The sequence below is a fragment of the Tamandua tetradactyla genome, chromosome 4 (genome assembly GCF_023851605.1).
Source record: "Tamandua tetradactyla isolate mTamTet1 chromosome 4, mTamTet1.pri, whole genome shotgun sequence".
Classification (NCBI taxonomy): domain Eukaryota; kingdom Metazoa; phylum Chordata; class Mammalia; order Pilosa; family Myrmecophagidae; genus Tamandua; species Tamandua tetradactyla.
This window is the reverse complement of record NC_135330.1, coordinates 173,572,211-173,590,195: the sequence shown is the minus strand read 5'-3', so window position 1 is coordinate 173,590,195 and position 17,985 is coordinate 173,572,211. Positions and strand designations below refer to the sequence as shown.

The 17,985-nt window shown below is 33.0% G+C and overlaps 1 long non-coding RNA gene across 1 annotated transcript in view; it reads right to left on the bottom strand.

Moving 5' to 3' along the window:
• Nucleotides 1-14,289, bottom strand: part of LOC143679533 (uncharacterized) — a 62,390-nt gene extending 48,101 nt beyond the window's left edge. Inside the window, exon 1 of the long non-coding RNA XR_013173816.1 lies at nt 14,141-14,289. This is a non-coding gene — a long non-coding RNA (uncharacterized LOC143679533). The remainder of the gene's footprint in view (nt 1-14,140) is intronic.
• Between the last annotated feature and the right edge of the window lie 3,696 nt (nt 14,290-17,985).

Here is a 17,985-nt window from a genome sequence, read left to right as displayed (position 1 = left end):
AAATCGACAAACCATTGGCTAGACTGACAATGAAAAATTTGGAGAGCACTTAAATTACTAAAATCAGGAATGAAAAATGGAACATCACTACAGACCTTACAGAAATGAAAAGATAATAAAAGAATACTATGGACAGCTATATTGTAACAGATGAGACAACCTAGATGAAAAAAGATGAATCCCTAGAAAGACACACACTGTCAAAACTGACTCAATAAGAAATAGAAAATCTGAGTAGACCTATAATAAGAGATTGTTTAGTAACTAGAAGTCTTGACAAGGAGAAAATACCAGGAACAGATGGCTTCACTGATAAATTTTATCAAATATGTAAAGAAGAATTAATGCAGTTTTTCAAAAACTTCTGAAAAAAATTAGAAAAGGAGGTAGTACTTCTCAACTTATTTTATGAGGACAATATTTCTCTGATCCTGAAACCAAAGACACGATAAGAAAAGATAACTATAGACCAGTATGTCTTATGACTATAGATGCAAAAATCCTCTACAAATTGCTAACAAGCTGAATTCAGCACCATATAGAAAAGATTATACATGATCACCATGAAAATTGGATCAACAAAGGAAAATAAATCAATGAAGTAAGCTATATCAATAGAATAAAGGATAAAAGAAACTACATGATTTTCTCTTCTGATTCAGAAAAAGCACCTGACAAAATTAAATATCAGGAAAATTCCTTTCTTCCACAATTTCTCTTTCTGTCAGCTCCAGCTACTCTCTGATGTATACAATTGGAACATTTAAACACAATTACTTGTTTAAATTTCAGATAATCCTGAGAGGAGAACACAAATTGGTTATCATGATCATTCCAATGATAACTCTGCAAAATTGGCTGAATTTCATATTTGAAAGAATGTAAAGTCTAGAGTCACAGTAGTGACTGAGAGGTCTTGCAAATTGCTGATCATACCTTGTATATCCAAAAGAAGAAACTAGGAGGAGGATGAAGAAAGCCTGGGAGGCAAAATTGACCATACTTTTTGTTGTCCCAAAGGATGCTCTTAACCTTTTATCATATTCATATATGTTTGAATAAATATGTTAATTAATTTGGAATCTTGAATTTCAAACAATATAATAGAGAAGTAATCTATGCAGGGTAAATAAATACTAAAATTTGCAATGCTTTAAAAATTTTATACATTACATATATTTATTTCCACAAAGAGATTTTTTTATTGTCTTCTTTAATATTTGTTAACAATGTACCAAATTTCTGATGACATTTCTTAATATTATTATGAGGACAGGAAATATTTATTCTGTATTAACCTGTGAAATTTGATTAAGCCCTTATATCATGGGTATAATATACACTCACATAATATATGCATTCTAATGAAATAACGTACATCTCTATGTTGGTGTTGTGTGTGTGCGTGTTTTTTATTTCTTATATATACAAGTTTCTTATATATACAAGTATTTCTTATATACACAAGTTTTTGTTTTGATTCATTTTATTATACTCAGGGAGAATAGTAATTACATGGGCATAATCTTGCAGTTGGTTCTCAAAACTGGGGATTATTAAGAACTTCTCCCAAATAAATAAAAAAAATCTAAATTACAGAAACTTTATATATGATTGAGGATTCAGATTATTTTAATAAAATTTTGAATTTTTATTGGTTACCTACACATTATGGAAGTTGTAACTCCTTAAGTAGCTCCATACCAATGTTAATAACATGGAACAAAGCTTACTATGTAGATAAAGCAGATGAATATTTTGCTAGGTCAAATTAGTGCTATGGTCTTCACCTCTTTTTTTTGCTTTATCACTTTTATCAAAAACTCCTGGCTATCAACTATGGAATAGAAGAAGAATTTTGACCAAAAGGGGGGGAAATGTAATAAAATCAGGTATCAGTCAGTGGCTAAGAGAGTTCAGATAGAGTCAAAATGTTATCCTTGAGGCTACTCTTATGCAAGCTTCAGCTCGATATTGCTGCTTGCCATCATTTGCCAAACCCCAACAAACATAATTCCTGTTAACCCTAAAGAAAACCTAGGGCTCTATATGACATCTTACAAAAATTACATGGGCCGAGCTTACTTTTCAGAAACATAAAACCTTCAGATAGTTCCTAGGCCAGGTAAGTCCTAAAACCCAGAGGCTCCATTATCTCCAAGAAAAATCAACCAGTTCCCTCCCCCATCCCATATTGTTAATATCCCTTCTCAGCATGAAAAAAGTTAGATTGGATAAAACCCAAATATCCATAAAGATTGCAAGAAGGTTCAGAGAAGAAGAAAGAGTTATAACAGAGAGTTTAGGATTTAACAAATGATTATGACTACTGAATCATTATATCGATATTTCTTTTTAGTCTCCAGTGTCTTGCAGCAGCGAGAAGGCAAACCTGAAATTGAGGAAGTGTAACCCATACCAAATTTTGAAATAAGTTCCATAACACTTGTTAAAATGTACTTTGAAATTTATGGCTCTTTTTGTACATGTATTTCACAATTAATAAAAACTACACACACAAAAAACCAAATTTGATTTTGTAAAAAAAAAAAAGAAAACAAGGGGAGGACAAAAAGAAGAAAAATAAAATTACATTCATGAAATAGAGAACAAACATAAGGAGAAATTATCATTTACTCCAGAAGCAGGAAGCCAATTTGGTAGGCTTTAATCGTTAAGGTAGTAATATAAAATCTTTGTTATGGGACATTTTTGAAACTAAAGCTTCAATCTACATTTTTGATGACTAAGTATAGACTCCAGCAGAGACTTCAATGGGGGGACAATGAAAGTTATTAGCACAATTTTTTAAGAGGCATCAAATATGAGTGTGCTTCATATTTATTAAAGTAAATTCATACTTATTACAAACTAACTGATTTAGTACATTATCAAAATTTAGCTTAAAGACCTAGCATATGGCTTGAAAAGGTTGGTTTACAGTCTTTCAATATCATCTTATCTTCCTACCCAGGTAGCCTCATAATTGCACAGAAAATAGTACCTGATGTACAATTTCAATAGCAATAGCCATTCCTAACATCATTCAAATATAGTCTTAATATATAATACTAAAACATACATAAAAAGTAGAATTCTTTTAGGTTCTTCCTGTAAGCCAACGATCATTCTTCTGGACAATGCGATGCTACTATTTCACTTTATGTCCTCAAAGGAAATGTACTCTTCATTCACAAACTCTTTATTGTTTGTGGCTTCTTATCAAGGCTGTGTTACAGCACATATGCAGTTCTGATAATGTAAAATATAGATGCATGCAAATTATTCTCACAAAGGATAGCATATTTCCATTTTCCCAATTTTTCATATTTGCTCTTTGTAAAATTGCTTTAGAAATTGAGGCAACTTCTGGGGCACAGATAATAGATAATGTTTCATATTTATTTCAGTAGCATTGACTTTAAAATACCATAATTTTAAACTCAACTAAAAGCCTCAAAGAACTACGTGAGCTGAAAAAGAAAATAGAAAAATGAATTTGTCGTCTAATCTTTTTTAAATGCTCAGTAGAAACTTCATGAGGACCCTTTAGATGCAATCATGGCATGATCAAACATGGGACAAAGGGAGTTTAGTATTTTCAAACAAGAAATGTGATTTTAAAAATAACCTATGATAGGTGGTTTATTATTTATCTGAGTTTCAATCTTCAGTTTCTCTTCTGAAGCTCTAAATTGTTAATCATCTAAATTAGCAATCATTAAATTTTAGGTAATTGGTATGGAGAGTGTTTCGCATAATTTAAACATTTTCTATAAAGATGCAAATTATTAAAATAAAAGAGGAACTTCATTAGATTTTATTAACAGTAATATATGTATTCTAAAATTAAGTATTGCGTGAAGACAATCTTGCCCAAAATGTTCAAGCAACTCGAAGTTATTAATAGTTAAGTAATTTCAAACAAACTGGAGAGATCACCAAGAATTCTATTCATAGACGTCTGACACATATTTAGAATGTCAGATACCATTGAAGACTATGCTCTAACAAGTGATTGCCTACCTCTATATTGTTAATGAAACTATTTTTTTCACAATTTTTCTAAAGGTATAAGCCAAAATGCAATTCCACTTAACAATTGAAGGAAAATTTCATGACTTATTTCTACTTTTTTACAATCAACCCATGTTTGCTCTAAAAAGGAAATTAAAAATACAGATAAGCAGAAAGAAGACTTACAAATGTCCACAATTAAACTACAAGTGTTAACTTGGGAATCTTTTCTATATATTCCTCAATTCCATATCTATCACCTTTTTATTTATATATGCATCTATTAGTCCATCCATCCATACCTCTTATTATATTCTATATAAGAATAAAAACAAAATTATAGCACAGATAATTCAGCAATCTAGATTTTGTCATTTAACTATAACATGCATTTATTTCTATTTCACAAAAATTTTCCATCATTGTTTATGAGTAAAAAGTAGTATAATAATGAGAGTGATTGGTACACCATTATCGGAGGAGACAATGGGCTGCCTTCCTAATTATTATGCCCCTTTGTTCTCTTGCAAAAGGTTCCTAATTCTGTTCACCACCTATATAATTTAGGGAAAGATCATCCTATTCCATTCTCTAGAGAGAAGCTGTATTTAACTAAAAGAAATTAGTGGTCCCACTCTCTCTTTCACAGTGAGAGTTTTTGAGAAACTGGCAAATGTGATATAAAATATGATTTGATTTAAATATGCTGCAATTAATATGTATCCTAATCATAAACACTAGTGTTCATTTAAGAAATAGTTCTAGCAGGACCTAAAAATTATATGAATCCAGAGAAAATTTTCACTTACGCTTTTGTGGTACGATTAAAGTGTAATATAATCATACATCGTCGACTTTTAAAAATTCAGTTATATTTTGTGTTGTTATATACCTTATTGTCTTTGGGAAGTTCAAACATAGTTCATTAACGTAAAAAATATTTGTATTTATGCAAATGTCTCTGAGATAATGACATTCTGCCCTAGGTTTATTTGTAATTCAGATGAATATAAACAATAGTATGCTACATATACTAATTATATATGCATATATACATATGTGTACATGGTATACATATAATACATGTCACAAACACACACACACATATAAAGAGGGGGGAATACTGTGGATTAACCAGTCAAAAAGAAGATTTTAGGCAAAACTTCAATAGTCTATTTTTCATGTATTGTTCTCTATTAACAATATGTCACTCTAAAGTACTAGGTATTAAATTTCCTGAATCTGCAGGAAAATTAAAGATTTTGGACTAGCCCTGGGTTAAGATAATAAACATGGATTGTACTGTTTGGGTTAACCATTTGGATTCATTTACTGAAATGATTTTATAGCAAAATATCTCATGACATATAAAATTGATAAAGGAATAAATATTGTAAAGCAAATTTGAGCTTGCCATCCAGAGAAAGGAAAAGATTAAAGTTTGGAAGATCAAGATGGGATTTATCAGAATAAAAATAATAATTAAATATGTAAAAATCCCCTGATTTCTTTTATACTAGAAATTAAATAGCAGGAGGCAAAACTTGCTGATTAAGCCAGAAATCATACTTATGAACCTTGTATTTATAACTACCATTATCTGAATTATATTATGATGGACTTAATCCATCATCAGAATTTCGTATAGCTACTTGAGGTTTCTTCCCTCATCTCAAGCTGCAACAGATCCTTTTCTCTCTTGGTAGCTGACAATCCTATCTAGAAGGAAATAGTAGTTTAGCACTCAGGACTGTCACATGTCAAAATGCCAATCTCTTCAAATTTAAAAAAAAAAGCATTGTGGGGAATGCTGTATTGGCATGTTAGAATATAACACATAATTACATTTATTTTGTGAAGAATCAAGACTCAATAAAAGAGCAAAGGAAATTCAATGCAGAAAAAAAGAACTTAAATGGGGCTACTGTCATGTTCAAACTGGGCCATGCCTCAGAATTTAAAAAGATAAATATCTTTCCCAATTCTTTCCTCTTAAGTGCTCAGGAGTGATGCCATTCACAAAATGTATCCTTGCACCAAGATTAAAGTCTTAATACTACTTTTCACTAAAAGGAACAAGTGTTTCTTGGAGTAATGACTGATCTCACATCTGGGGAAGGAAGGTGTAAACTAAAATAGAAACATCGTGATTTGCCATAAAACATGGAAAATTTCAGAATTCATGGTGTATATTCAAATAACAAAAGGGCCAAAAATAATCTAGAGGACCTTTCCATGGGGTTAATTTGAGACAAGTTGTGCCTAAAAGGAGAATTTAGGCTGAGGTCTAACTTCATGAGCTGTAATCTAAGCAAAGTCAAACAAAGGTAAGTAAGACATTCAAAATTTAGTCAAACAAATCTACAGCTTAATGTGATACAATGTGTGTATTAACAAGAGTTCCATACTTTAAAGAATATGGAAGGTTTCAAGATTCCATTAGGTACAGAATTTATACTTAGAAGCCCATAGAATTCAAAGATGTAGTGTGAGGAAAAAAAGATACATATAGTAAGGAATGAACTAATTTGGATGGGAATTGAAAACTTATATCAACAAATAAAATAATTAGGGAATATATATGTGGTAATTAGGTTCAGGTGTCAACTTGGCCAGGTGATGGTGCCTAGTTCTGTTGCTGTGGATTTGAATCATTAGCCTGTGAAACTCATCTATGGCTGATTATATCTGCAATCGCTAAGGGGAGGGCCTTCCACAATGAGTGATGTTTAGTTCAATTCATGGGAAGCTTAAAAGAGAGAGCTCAATGCAGCAAAGCTCAAGCAGCTCAGCATGCCTCCTCTCAGCACTTGCAGCTCAGCCCAGACCTTTGGAGATGCGGAAAGGAATCACCCTGGGGAAAGCTGTTGGAACCCAGAAGCCTGGAGAGAAGACCAGCAGAGATTACCCTGTGCCTTCCCATGTAAAAGAGCACCTGAGATGACATTTGGGTGCCTTTCCTCTGAAGAACTATACATTTTTTACTAAATAAATCCCCTTTTATTAGAAGCCAGCCCATCTCTGGTGTGTTGCATTCTGGTAGCTAGTATTATAATGGGATATATGTCACTTAAAGGTTAAAATTTAAGCTACTGTGTACATCATGTGGGTCCAATTTGTTTAGATCTAGCTTTGTCTATCAAGATCACCATAGAATTGGGATAGGTTCATTCTGGTCTGACTCAAGGCCCTACATTAATAAACATAAGGGGCTGTCTTTAGTGAGCATAAGACTTTAAAATTGAAAAACAGGATAAAAGAGCATAAGAGAGGGCTAGTCTCAAGGTTTTCACAATAACAAGATAAAAGTTATATTGTTATATAATCATGTCAGAGATCAAGGCAGATGGATTACAGTTCAGAGATTTCAGGTATTTCCCTCCAGTTATTCTAATGCACTGGAAAGTAAAACGGAGTATCTATATAATGATTACGTAACCGTAATCATCCCCTCAATTCTTACTTCTTGGGGACGTAATCAGACCCCCTCTTGAGATTTTGGTTTCATTGATTAGGTTCATAACAAGGTTCATAGTAAGGAACCAGACAGGCTGGACAGTGCCAATTTCAACAAAACCAGTCAAAATTTTCCCAGGCCATTTGAGTTTCCAATGGTGAACTTGCGAGTTGCATGTTTGACTGTGTACTCTGGCTCGTCCCTCCAATAAGAGAGGGCGTATTGCTTTCATGGCAAGGACTTTGTAATAGCCTATACTCTTTTTGCCCCTAAATTTTCACAGGGAAAAGGAGTTATGATATTGAATGAGGAAGAAGCAAAATGTTGATGTGACCTTTTTGTACCATCAGAATTGTAACTTTTTTGTTTTGTTTTTGTAATTTTTAAAGAATATTGATGTTTAGTCCTCACATGCCATGTGAAACCAATTTTGCCTCCTGTTGTGGAGGAAAATAAAACATGCAGACTTGGAATTTTTAAAAATATGGCCTTTGCTTTGACTAACTTATTTATTCAACAAATAGATTTTTTTAAGTTGTTTTTCTTCTGTTCACACACTGTTTGCTTAAGGATAAGATAGGTTCAAAGCTTGATTAATTAAATATAGCAATTAGTTTTATATATGTACAAAATTTAAGACAGGTGATAATTGACTGCAATACAGACCTGTACATTTTAAGTTTCATTTCTCAGAAATAAAGGTGCTTTTTCAGAAACACTGTGATTTTTTGTTGTTGTTGTTGTTCTGACACATACTAGACACATTAGGGAAGGAGAGAGTAGGGAAAAGGAAGTTTGAAAGAGAAAGGAGGGAGGAAACAATGAGAAGTTCCGTAGATTCAGCAGGAAAATTCAAGATGTTAGATTATCAGTTGCATGCTCATTTTGCACAATGTCGCTTACTAATTCTTATACAGCGCTTAATTGGCAGGGGTACAATTTCTGAATATGCGTTCTTTTCTTTCCCATGTACTACCTTGTTCTTAAAAGATCATATTTAGGAGCTACTGAACTTTACAGATACAAACATTTTTAAATGTCATCATTTCAAGTGAATTCAGTGACAAAAAATATGTTTTTTTGTAGCGTATTCGGTCCGTTTATAATGAATTCATGCAGGGTCAGTTCTAGTCACCAAGTATAAGCTTTTAATTTGATTTTGGTGTATGACAGGGATTAATTTTCTCTCCAGAAATGTGATGATAAATATTGACCATTTAAAACCTAATATGATGTTGAATGTAAAAGATTAATAAATCAAGTACATTAACATTGCAAATGCCTTGGAATTTTGCAGGTTGCCATCATATGCTGATTTTATTTGACTCCATGGTACCATTATATTAGCTGCTGCTCTAAATTTAGCTCATTGAGTGTCTGATGAAATGTCATGTACTGCAAGTCCATTATAAGCACATCAACTCTTGCATCTGCAGTTTGCAAGTTTAGACAGTTATTCTTTAAAAGAACTCTTATTAAGCTTTAGCATTTGATAAATTTTGACCTATTTCACCTAGGATGAAGCTCTATTAGTAAAAATAGGTGCATTTCCTCATCCAATTTAAAGATTACAGTAAATTCAAGTAAAGCAGTATCAGCAATAATAAATTCTCATTTATATATTTGTAGGGATTTAAGGTAAGAAAAAGAGAAAGCACATCTTACAGTCCACTTAGTCAAATAAAACTAAAGCCAGCCTTATTTCTAAAAAATAAATGCTGTAATAGAATACTAGTATTATGTTTTCTTTATGAAACATGTATGTTACACTGGACACTAGCATGCATAATTATATTTAATTCCTATAGTGACTCTTGTTACAGATATTATTTTCTATTTTTACATTTAAAGAGACTGAATTTCAGGGAAGTTAATTGTTTTTGTTAGAGTCACAACGTTAGTAATAGCAGAGTCCAGCTTGGAGCCCAGCAGTATCTAGTTCCAAAACCATTCTGCTACTTAAGAGTAATGTATAGCTAGTTACTCTATTTCGCCCTCATAATTTCAGTTGTTATCAGCTATGGAAGGTAATTTAGATTGTAATTAGAAAATTAGAATTTGTTTGAGGTAAGACCCACCCAGCTTTGGAGCAATTGGCTAGAAGTTTTGAATATCTACATATATATGTTTATCTTTAGTGACCTCTTATAGTAAGGCAATATCATCCCAAGGAAAATGTTTTCTCATGATAAATGAGAACGGAAGGATACAAAAGGAGACCCTGAGATTTTGACCTACTGCCTAGATAGATCTCCATTATCCCTGGTGGATGAAGTTCCCCAGGGTAGAAATTAGCTCTTCGTTTATCCTCTAAGTATTCAAAATAATGAACATTATTAATTAGGTTCAACGACCTATTAATTTAACATAGCTTCATAATCAATGCAAGTTCCATTTTGCAATGGGATAGCTCAAAATATCATAAAACTAATTGCAATTAAATTGAAGTTTCAGTTGGTTGGTTCCAAATCCTTTGCATTTTTATAACAAAGCAGTTAGGATTTAAGGGATGATTATCATAACTGAATTACTATATACAAATTATTTTTTACTTTCTGGTATATTAGTGTAGACATAGGGAAATATCTGAAATCTTTGAATCGTGATCCATCTGTTACTGGATAAAGGTGGTGGATTCTTTTGCCCAGTGCACTCAGTCACCAATTACTGAGACACTGGGGTTTCAAAGAGAGAAAAAATTTATTACTAGGTGCATAACAGGAAAGCAGATGACCTTTCAGCCCAACATCTGCCTGCCCAAACTGTAGTCATTCTGATGGTTTTATTAGAGAAAAAATGGGTAGGGTTTAGGATAATGAGCACAGTGGCCCCAGATGATGTACTTAGAGGTGATCTGATTATTAAGCACATGCAGATTGATTATGTGTTTAGTCACAGAACCTATGTAAGAAAGTTGTGCATAGGTGATGTGTAGATTAAAGTCTAAACTACTGTGCATGCCCAATGGGCCCATTTTGGTTAGATTCAGTCTAACCAAAGGAAATGACTTGATAATCAAGATAACTATGGTTATCAAGAAAATTTTGGAGTTGGGATGGGTTAGTTCTGAACTGATTCAAGCTCCTCTGTTAATAAACATTAGGAGCTGTCTTTAGTGATGGTAAAACTGTGAAGTTAATGGGTGCAAATGAAGATTATTCACAAGGTTTTTACAATCACAGGGCACAAGACAAAAGCTATACAATCATTATCAGAGATCAAGGCAGCTGGATTACAATTTAGAGATTTCAGGTATTTCCTTCTGCTTATTCCAGTATGCCAGAAAGCAAAAATATAATGACTCAGTAATCAAAGTCATCCTGTAAATCCTATTTCTGTTTATATTGTTGCCTTAATCTCTGATAAAGGCTATATAGCCTTTATCAGATGTCCTGTGATTGTTAAAACCTTGTGACTAAACTTCATTAGACACATTTATACAGTTTTTCGACTTCAGAGTCTTGTGATCACTAATGAAAGACCCTGATGTTTTTTAATGAAGGGTCCTGGGCCAGCCCAGAACTAACCCACCCCAAGTCCAAAATTATCATGATAACCAAAACCGGATTTAACCAAAGCGAACCCACTTGACATGCATGGTAACTTAGATTTTAACCTATAAGTCACCTACATCTCACTATAATACTAAAAATCACTCCCGTCATCATATTAAGGCTGCCATTTTCTTACATATGTTCTGTACCTAAGCATGTAATCAATTTGCACATGCTCAATAATTAAATCACCTCTAATGATATCATCTGAGGACATTGTGCTCATTATCCTAAAACCCGCCCATCTTTTAATGCTGTAAAACTATCAGAATTACAGTAGTTAGGGGAGACAGAATTTCTGGGCCTTGTAATAAGCTATTTCTCTCTTTGAAACCCCAGTATCCCAGGAATTCATCATTTGAGTGAACAGGCAAAATAATCTATTGCCTTTGTCTGGTAACATTTTGAGACACGGCTTTTCTTAGTTATAAACTCTTGTAATACATACTCAAAGTTTGCCTTCTTCATTATTTCATTGAATATACTTGATTCATTTAACAATTGTCTGTGCTATCAGTTTGCAATTGTTCTTGTCCTTTACCCTGCCAATTAAATCTTTGGCTCCATAGGACAGAAAGGGAAGGTGGGTGTTTCTAGCATAGATTTAAGTAGAGGCTGCTGTTCCCCTACCCCCAACCAGTACAAAGGGTAGACTTTCTCAGGATTCTCCCCATCATCCCTGTAAGTGCATGGCATGCTTCCTGGAGAAACAATCTTGAAGAGTATACAAGCCTCTCTGGATCATTTTCCTCCAGGGGTTTCATCCTCTCTCACTAGCTTATTCTTAGAAATGCATGATAAATTTCTAGCTGGATCTTCTTAGCAGGTTACATGGGGGTATCTATCCCATATAAACAAATGTTCTAGTGCTATCTTCCTGTAGGAACCTGTCTCTCTCCAGAATTAGGGAATAATTGTTGACCTGAGACCTCAAATTCTCTGATGTGTTTCAGGAAAGTCATTAACTTACAGTTTGTTCTGTGTTTTTCTTGTTTTAAGGGTGGGAGTAAACTTTCCAACTCAAGCCTTTAGTATTGTGGCAGATATTAACACATACTTATTATATGATGTTTCAATAGCAAAAATGGATGTATCCTGATGGTAGCATAGAGGAGGAGCACCTACCCTAGCCTCTTGCAGCAAGGGGAGACTCTCTGTAGGAAAATTTATTTTAAAAGGTGAAGAAATACTAACCGGGGTAAATTGGGATTCCAGGGGAAGGCATATTCCCAGGGAGAAGGGAGAGTATAGGGGAAGGTGGAAACAGAGTACTGTGATCACGGGAACCATAAGCAGGAATTGTTACTGCTTCAATTGTGAGGTAAAGTGTGTCAAGAAATAAAGCTAGAAAGGAATTCAGTTCGATATTGCATGCCATTGTAAGAAGTTTGGACTAGGTGCTCTTGATTATCAAGCATTGTGGAAAGCTTATACAGGTAAATAACATGGTGAACTTTGTATTTTAGATAAATCCTGATATATGTACAGAATGTAGGATGGAGACACTTCACATTGCAGGTTGACAGTTCAGTATCTTAGCAAAGTAGCACAGAAACAAGACAAGGGAGTGAGCTACAGCTATTATTAATGGGAATAGAGAGTAAGAGGTGGTTTTGATAAAAGTTAGGAAATAACACAAAACTTTAGAGCTTGACTGGATGTAGGGAGTAAGGAGATAAATGCCTCGAGGAGGATTTCCCAGGATTTGGACTGATAGATGAGACATAGGAAACAGGAGGAGGAGGTTTATTCAAAAAGAGGATGAATTTTGTTTTTTGACATGAAATTTGAGGTATTTATGGAATATCAAGATGACTATATTCACCAGTCAGTTGAGCAATATGATTTAGAAGCTCAAATGATCTAGTTCTTGGAATTAGAGATTTTTGTTAGTTTTCAGCATTAAGACCAACCATGTAAACGGATGAAATAGTCTGGAGATTGTGACAAGTGGGAAGAGTCACTTCCAGTCACTAGACTGGAAGACACAGTTGCAGAATTTAAATATCACCAGAGTGCTGTTATAGAAACCAGAGAAACAGTTTACAAAAAAAATGTGAGAGAGCGCTCTAGTAGGCACAGATTGAACATTATTTTAAAACTAAGAAACTGGAAAAGCTAATGGATCCAATAAGTAGGAGACTAAATTAGAAAAAACAATTTCAGCACATGCCAAGTCCAGAAGCCAAGTACCAAAGGGTAGAGAATTAACCAGAAAGTGAACAGTGAGAATAAACTGTTTATTAGAAATTTTGAATAAAAGGACAACCCTGGGAGATAAATTCTACTGCTTTGAAAGAATAACACGAACAATGATGTAATAAAGAAACCAAAAAGTTAGAGCTGTCAAAAATAAAATTCCATGCATATATGCACGTATCAACATTCCAAGCTAAATTAGGACCCTGAATTAATTTGAAAAAGCCAAACAATGTTTCTTCCCTCTAATTTGTCTTTTCTGATCAATTCTTTTTTTCTTTCTTCATTTAATTCATTTCTTCATTTAATTTTGTTCTCTCTCCCTTCTATTCTATGGTCCTCTTTCCTTCCTTCTCTATATAAATATGTATAAAATTGATACATACTTAAAATAAATTGTAAAATTATGAGGAAATCAAGGCAAGGCAAAGGACACATTAACATCTGAGGATTGGATAATGCAAAAGTGAAGTATAAAGGGAATAAGGGAAATAAAGTGTTTTTTGAGCCCAGCAGATATTGGCCATGCGCAATGTTTCCTTTTCTGAGGACAGAAGGATTTGATAAATCAGCACTATTTTTCTTCTGGAGCATGGTAGTACAAGACTCTAACATTCCACCCTAAGATAATGTATACTAGTGCAAGAAGGAAAGGAAACAGAAACAAGTAATACTTTGCAACATTCCTATGATATCTTGCTGTCTCCAGAAATCATGCATGCTTAATATCATAATGTTTCTATTAATAGGGAGAGGGAAAAAAAAGCACACACACACAACTTCCTCCAAATCCTTAAGTTGAGAAAATGTGTAATTGAACTTTTTAAACGGCCACCACTTCTGCCACGAGAGAGATGAAAAGCAGATCAGAGTCCTCATACTACCTTAAAGCAGTTTTGCTCATGGAACTTACCCAACAACATGCCTCTGTCTTTGTCCATTCACACGTCTTTGAATATAACCAGGACTCCAAGCAAAAAATCTGCCAATAGACTGGCCTTATATGGCAGGATTAGGTAGGCATTGAAGTTCCCAGTCCAAGTTTGAGATGCTCTCCATGTTACTATGTCCCAGACACAAACAAGTTCACCTATTGTTATTATGGAGAGCTGGGCTATTATTGCTTCACAATGGAAGCAGGCAGAGATTACATTTCTCTTACGGAGAATTTACTCTGTTATTTTGCTTTTTCTCTAAGTTCTGTCTTTGATCAGTATATGCATATTTCTTATTTCTTTTTAGAGCTACACTCACTCCTTTATACATTGATTTGTGCACAGAATAATGTGCCAGTAGACCACAGAACACCTTGAAGTACTGAAAAACGAGGAAGAAAGCATGCAAAAGAGAGGTAAAGTTATTTGGTTTGCAGTTGTTCTTAATGTTAATCTTTGATTGATGTCAATTTTCTACTTATGAAAAACTGATTAATGCTTTCCATTTATTTTTTTTCTATATTTAAGTGTTCTAAGTAATAAATGTAAATCATCAAGCAAAGTAATTAAAACCACCCAGATTAAAATAGGAAGATATCTAATACCTCTGAAATCTGAAAAAAGTAACCACTATCCATAACATTTGGCTTGGTATATGTCTTGTTTACTGGATCTGTGTATTTTTTTTCTTTCATAAATTCTAAAAATGCTCACCATTATTCCTTTAATTATTCCTCCCATTTATTTTCTCTGTTACCCTCTTCTAAAGATACTTCTAAAAAATAGAAATATTTTAAACATTGTTATTTCACAGTCCATGAATAAAATCATGTATAATTTGCCTGTACTTGTTCTTTAGTAATGCAATCCAGTTATACATTTTATATATATATAATATATATGCACACATGCATACATAGACATAGATATGTAAATAATACATATATAGACATATGTATATAAATACCCTTGATTTATTTATGTCTAATATGATGCATGATCAGTTCATTGTAGTTTTTTTACAGCTTTATTGTGGTATGGTTGACATGCAAAAAATGCCCATAGTTAGCGTATACAATTTGATATGTTTGACATACATATAAATAACCCATGAAACCATCACTACTGTCCAGATAGTGAACATATCCATCACACTCCTTGCACCCTCTTTTAATTCCTCCCTATCCTGATGGGTTCCCATATTTATTATTTTATTTGTTTTACTCTTATTGAGTATTGAGTGTTTTTTTTATATATTCTGGATGCAAATCTTTGATCAGATATAGATTACATTAGTTTTCTATTACTGCCATAATATATATGCCACTAATTTAATTGTTTAACATAACACAAATTCATCATCTCACATTTTTGTGGATCAAGTTCAAGTTGACTGGATTGCAAATGATGTCTAGCATTGGGATCTGCTTAAAGGTCTCACAAGGCTGAAATCATGGTGTTAGTGTAGCTATACTACTAATTGGAGAATTCACTTCTGGTTTTATTAAGGATGTTGGGAGGATTAATTTCCTTGTGGTTATAAGACTATTTGCCATTTCAATTTCCCCTTCATTACTAGTAGGAAGTAGTACAAATGATTTTGCCTTTTGACCTTATGTCCTGACACCTTGTTAAACATACTTATTAGTTCTTATATATTTTTTAGATTGTACCAAGTTTTTTACCCAGACAATCGTAATTATGCTAGTTGTGAATAAAGTTATTTTTATTTTGTTCCTTTCCAATTTGGAAGTCTTTCATTTCTTTCCCTTGCCTGATCGCACAAGATAGAGCCTCCTATATGATGTTAAATAGAATAGTTAAGAGCAGACATCCTGATTGGTTGCTGACCTTAAAGAAAAATAACTCAGTCTCTTAACTGTAAGGGTGATATTAGTACTAGGATTTTTGCACATGCCGTTTATTATGTTAAGGGAGTTATCTCATATATCTAGTCTGAGGAGCATATTTACAGGGAATGAATTGTGGATTGTGTCCATTTTTTTTTACAAACATTGAGATGACTTCATTTTTTTTTTCAGTTTACTAACATGATCAATTACATTAATTAAATTTCTAATGTTAAACTAACATTGCATTTCTGAGAAAATATCCACTTGGTCATGATGTAATTTTTTTATTTGTTGTTATATTTAGTTCCATTTAATTTGCTAAAATTTTGTTTAGAATTTTTGTGTCCATTTTCATGAGGAATACCAGTTTGCAGCATTCTTTAATTATAATGCTTTTTACTTTGGGTTTTTGTACCAGGATAATACTGATTTCATAGAATTATTTGGGAAGTATATCCTCATCTTCAATATTCTAGAAGAGTTTGTGTAGAAATGTTACTATTTTTTTCGTTATATGTTTGGTGATACTCACCAATAAAACCATGTGGAGATTAAATGTTTCTGTTCTTTTCTTTTACTTTCTTTCTTTTTTTTTTCCTACTGTAGATTTTTCTTATATGATATTGAGATGGTCACTGTTTCTCTTTACTTCTTGAATGAGTTTGCATTTTTGCTTATCTGGGATTTATTTATTTGTACAGTACTGTGAGATTAGTTTCATTCACAGAACTTACACTTGAAGAAAAAGCACATGAATTTTAGAATTATTTTACAACATTTTCTCTAAAACTCTCAAAATTCTTTTGGTATTTTAATTTTATCTGGCATTACTTTTCTTCCATAAGTAAATTAATGAAGAATTAGCTTTCAGAAAGCATTCATCATATTTTCTAATTTGTCTACTTCCACAGAAGAATAAGTGCTGTTCTTATATATCTAAAACATCACTATTAAAATATTAATACGTTTAATTTTTCTTTCAATATAACATGAATAGTTTTCATTTCAATATAACATGAATAGTTTGATTCTACTGAGCTAGAAGATTTAAATGTGTTCAATGGTCTCCACCTTGAGAGAAAAGCATTCATATAGATGTATGATTCAATACAGGTATCAGAGTATATAATCATATTCCCTTAAAGTGTAATTTTGTGGCACACCCATGAGTTCATAAAATTATTATCATCAGCTTCATGCACTGTATTAAGTTTGATACAGAAGCTAGATAGATATACACATTGTTATAAATATAGATATAATTCTATAGAATGCATGATGTTTTAAGATTGTAGTAGACAGACTTACAAGATGACTCCAAGTGACCAACACACTTGTTCCTATCCAACAGAGAGTGACAAAGGTAATGGGGTAGTCATTTTCTTGATTACATCATATGACAAATGTGATGGGATAATTCTCAGATCACATTATATTATGTAAGACTCCACCTTAGCAAACTTGAGCTAGATTGAGATTCTCCTGCTTACCTTGAAGAACTAAGCTGTCATGTTGTGAAAGGGCACATGGATGGGATCAGGTGGCAAGAACACAAAGGAAAATTCTCTGATGACAGCTAGCAAGAAAAAGGAAACATCACATACAATTACACAATATAACTTCTGCCAAGAACCTGAATAAGTGTGGCATGGGTTTAGAAACACATTCTTCCCCAGCAAGTCTGTAAATAAAAATTCAACCTGACCAAAGCCATTATTATAGCCATATGAACTCCTGAACAGAGGACCCTGCCATGCCATGCTTGACTTCTAACTCATGGAAACAGAAGCAAAAAAGTGTTACTGTCTTAAGCTGCTGTGTTTGTGGTCATTTATTATATGGCAATAGAATATTAATACTGATGGAAAATTATTAAGTAAACATATTCTCAAATATATACCATTCTTGTAAGCTATCTCAATATGCCTGATTATCTGTCAGGTTCAACCTCTTTAAAATAAAAATCATGC